This window comes from Bison bison, unplaced genomic scaffold, assembly GCF_000754665.1.
Source record: "Bison bison bison isolate TAMUID 2011002044 unplaced genomic scaffold, Bison_UMD1.0 scf7180017863486, whole genome shotgun sequence".
In the NCBI taxonomy this organism is placed as follows: domain Eukaryota; kingdom Metazoa; phylum Chordata; class Mammalia; order Artiodactyla; family Bovidae; genus Bison; species Bison bison.
This window is the reverse complement of record NW_011494058.1, coordinates 9,695-14,782: the sequence shown is the minus strand read 5'-3', so window position 1 is coordinate 14,782 and position 5,088 is coordinate 9,695.

Sequence of the window (5,088 nt, the reverse complement as noted above, 5' to 3'; positions counted from 1 at the left end):
ATAAATAAATAAAAACTTAAAAAGTCTCTGCTAAGCAAGTCTCTTTTTTACCTAGAAATGTAAATGGAAGTCTTGTAGCCCAGTGTGGCTAATCCAAATTCTATGTTTTCTTCAAGACCCAATTCCCCTGTGAAATCTTCATTGGCAACCCCAAGCAATTATGCCTTCCCTTGTCTCTGATTATACACAACACTTAAAAGTCTGTATGATACAACCCAGCATTCTGATTATTAGGTTAGTTATTACAACTACTTTCTAAGTACTTCATGTATATTAATTTTGCCTCCTTACCTAGATTATTAGTTCTCTGAGGACAATAACCATGTCTTCTACCTCTAGGTTTCTATCCCTAACTTTCAGGAGCAAAATTTGTTAACTTATCAGTGAGATGGCTGAGAAACATAAATCAATCTTTCTTTTCTGGAAGCTTTGACTGGTTGAGTGTTGGTTTTACTTTATGAGGCATTCCTCTTTGATTTAGCATACAGACTTAAGAAAAAAATAACTCAACTATAAAACAGGCCTTTGGCTATTTTCCTATCTTTACCCACTTAAAAGGAGTTAAGATTTCAAGCAAGATTTGAATGAGAATATAGGTACATTGGCAGATGTGAGGTAGGGAGTTATTATAAGCATAGAGGGAAGTAAATTAGAAGAGTAGAAGATAAAACAAAGAAATAAAGAGAAACTTGGCTCAGGTGAAAGGAAAGGGTGGGAGAGAGATGTAGGAATTGGTAAAAACAGGGGTCACAAATGCAGCATATCAATTAGCAGTCTTAAAAGGCAGTCTTAGAAGCAAGATTTTGGCAATCACAACATGTGCAGATTATAGAAAAAAGCAATTATCTGGTATGAAAAAGTTATAATATGAATTGAAGACTAAGAAAAAGAAATATGAACACCCAGACAAATATTATGAAAGAGATGGTACGGGGGAAGAGAGAATTGGAATGAAGACGTGAGATACAGGAAGTGATTCTATGTCAACTAATGAGGGAATTACTGAAGGGTTGGAGATAAAAGGAAAAATAAGTCTATCACTCTCAGTATGAAAAAGTGACTGTGAGAAATTGGAGATCTGGCTAAGAGATTAGGATAAAGTAAGAAAAGTGGGAGCTGGTGAAAAAGAAAAGTGGGAGTTAAACATACGCAGATAGCCTCTTCAGAGCAACTTAACTGAAATTATTCAGGAAATAGGAAAAAAAAGGAGGATGTTTTCATTTTGAAGATGGGAAAGTGAAAATACTAAAAAGAGGCAGTGAAAGAAAACCAAAAGAGAGAACTATCTTCAGATTGAAAAAATGGAATCATGTATATGAATGCCTGTTTATATAAATAAACATGCAATGACTTAACAAAATTGTCAAAATAAGGAGTTCAAATAAAAGCATTCATTAAAGACAGCACTATTAAGCTGCTGGATTTGGCTCCCATGAATTTAAGTTCTAAAAAAGCTTTCAAAAAAGTTTTTTGCAAATTTGCAAGGAAAATTATTTACTGCACATTTTGCCACAATTCAAAGAAAAGGAGCTCAAAGTCTATTTCCTTCTTCATATACACTAGAAAAAGCAGTATTAGAAGAATGGGAAAAAGAACAAAGAGGTAAAGAAAAGTTTGGCTCAGCTGAAAGTTAACATGGAGTGTGGATGTGTGAGGAGGCAGAAAGGAAAGGAGAGACTACAGATCATTATTTCTGAGTAACATAAGAAAAATTAGTTCTTCGATAGAAAGTTTGAGACTGGGAACAAAGTAGTGATAATCACTGGCATGAAAGGTCACTGTTTTTGCAACAGAATTGTTTGCAAGATCATAAGTGCTTTACACTATGCAGAAAGGAAACTGGTCAGTTTTGGTAAGTGCTTTAAATCTGGGAGCTAGTGCAAAACCATGCAAAAAATAATTTGGAAGCTAGTGCAATACATTTCAAGTTACTTGGGGAAGTCTTGAAGCTTATTAAGCTATAATCATCATCAAGTCCCTGCAAGTCATTCAGGAATTAATATGTACCAATGTCTGGGTTCTAGAAGTGCAAGAAAATAAGCAGAGAACTTTGGGTTGCTTTTCCATATAAACAGAGGTTTATCATCTGATAGCCTGAACATCCAAGGTCATGAATCAGCCTACATATAGGAAGATCTATAGCAATAGAAACGGGCTTCCTTGATGGCTCAGAGATAAAGAATCTACCTGCAGTGCAGGAGCCTCAGGAGACATAGGTTCAATTCCTAGGTGGGAAGATCCCCTGGAGGAGGGCAATGGCAACCTACTCCAGTCTTCTTGCCTGGAGAATCCCATGGACAGAGGAGCCCAGAGAGCTACAGTCCATAGGGTCACAGACAGCTGGACATGACTGAAGTGACTTAGCACGCATGCATAGCAATAGTAAATTGGGAAAAGAATACTGTCTGTCAGCTGCAGGACAGAACAAGAGAGTTAAAAATATCAAGAAACTCAAAAATCATTTTTTGAATGTCTATAGCTGAGTAAGGTAATGTTCTACACCCTGTTAAAGGAAACCATCGCCATAGTTGATATGAAATATTTTTTATTAAATGATACAGCAAGATAACAAAAAGCAAGGCTTTATGATTTCAAAAAACAGACAACTTGCGGGTAATGAACTGTTCATGAACCAATTATTTTTGAAGGGATAGAGATAGAGCATCATTGATGTCAGAGATGAAAAAATATCCTAGCATGTCATATGGTCCAACCACCGACACATTCATCTATTCTACAGTATCCCTGATTGGAAGCCTAGCTTTTCCCTTTTTAACTCCAGTTATCCCAAGGGAGCCTATTGCATTGGTGGGAATGTCTACTAATTAGAAACTTATTTCTAAAATATTTTTACAATTGACCCGTGAACAACGCAAGGGGTTAGAGGTATTGACCCCCACGCAAGTCAAAACTGCATATAACTTCATAGTCAGCCCTCCATGTCTGCAGCTCCACATCCACAGATTCAACAGACTGAAGACTGTATAATACTGTTGTATTCACTGGGGAAAAAAGTCATATAAAGTGGACCCATTCAGTTCAAACTCCATGTTGTTGAAGGGTGAACTGTAAATTTCTAGATGTTATATAATTAAAGCTAGCTTCATGAGCTTATGACCTGTCCATAGGGCCTCATGCCAGAAGGGCCCCATGCTTGCTTTAATACTCTGCTGTTACATCTTTAAATTCTTAATTTTTTAACATAGAGCCCTGCACATTTTCTTTCTTCTTCCCCCTGCATTTTCATTTTGCACTGAGCCACATACATTAGGTAGCCAATCTGGGTTACAGTGGTTATCTCTGGGCAGCAGGATGATGCGTGGTCATTATTTTCTTTTTCACACCTATACATATTTTCTGAAATGAACATTTTTTTAACCTTTACGATAGAAAAATGAAAGTATTTCTTACACACTTTTAAAAAATAGAAAATGATGGTCTTCCTTAGGGTAAATACTACTTTTGCAACTTTGGGGCCATACAAAATATATGCTCTATTCAATATGGTAGGACTTTAAATGTTATTAATACGATTATAGTTTTCTTGTCTCCCTGTGCTTATTCTTCTCATCTACTGGCTTAAAATATACCTAGTTCTTTCATCTGTTTGTTGTAAGAGATTGAGTCTCTTATTATTTCTCTTAACATACATATTTGTCAAAGTCTCATAAAATGTGTCTTTCAAACCTGAATATGAGATAAGATCTGAACAAATGTAGGGTTTTTATACTGTAGGCTACATGGTTCTATTAATGCTGTCAAAGATCATACTAGGTTTCTAGTCATGATGTCATATTATCATCATACTAACCTTGTGATAAATTAACCTACTCTGACCTTTTTCACAAACACAAGCACCAACCTAGGTATTCTCTGTCCTGTACAGTTGATTAAAAAAAAACATAAATACAGTTTACATTTACCTATGCTAAATTTTATCTCATTGATTTCAACTGAGCTTTTAACTTGTCCAGATCTATCTGAATCTTGACTTTATTTTCCATGATAGTGATTCTCAACTGTAACTGCAAGTTTGAACTATTTGGGGGAGGGATTTTTTAAAGATTTATTTATTTTAATTTACTTTATTTTTGGCTGTGCTGGGTCTTCGTCACTGCACAGGCTTTTCTCTAGTGGCAGCAAGTGGGGGCTACGCTCTAGTTGTGGTTTGAGGGCTTCTCACTGTGGTGGCTTCTCCTGTTGCGGAGCATGAGCTCTAGCGGGCGTGGGCTCAGTAGTTGTAGCTCCCGAGCTCTAGAGCACAGGCTTAATAGTTGTGGCAGAAGGGCTTAGTTGCTCTGGGGCACGTGAGATCTTCCCCGATCAGGGATTGAACCCATGTCTCCTGTATTCGCAGGCAGATTCCTTACCACTGAGGCACCAGGTAAGCCCTGGAGGAGTTTTACAAACTACTCAAGCTCAACTTTTAAAACCACTAAAGCCTGCTACTACTACTACTACTAAGTCACCTCAGTCATGTTCGACTCTGTGCGACCCCATAGACGGCAGGCCACAAGGCTCCCCTGTCCCTGGGATTCTCCAGGCAAGAACACTGGAGTGGGTTGCCATTTCCTTCTCCAATGCATGAAAGTGAAAAGTGAAAGTGAAAGTGAAGTCGCTCAGTCGTGTCAGACCCTTAGCGACCCCATGGACTGCAGCCTACCAGGCTCCTCCGTCCATGGGATTTTCCAGGCAAGAGTACTGGAGTGGGGTGCCATTGCCTTCTCCGACTGAAGATTCTAATTTAATTCAGCTGGGATAGGGCCCAGGTATTCTATTTTTCCTTAACTGTGTTTTATAAAAACTTTCAAAAAGAGAAGAATAAACTAAAACTTCTATGTGCCCGTGACATAACTTCAATAATTACCAACAGTTTGCCAATCTTCTATCGTTATTCCCTCCTAGAGTACTTTAAAGTAAATCCCAAATATCATATCATTTTACCCATAAATACTCCAGTGTCATTTAGTTTGTTTAAAAAGGTTCTCAGTTGAATCTAACATGCAGTCAGTATTGAGAAAACTGATCTATGGTATTAACTGTCACTTTCAATTTTCAGACACCTGCAAATCTGATAAACATTTTTTT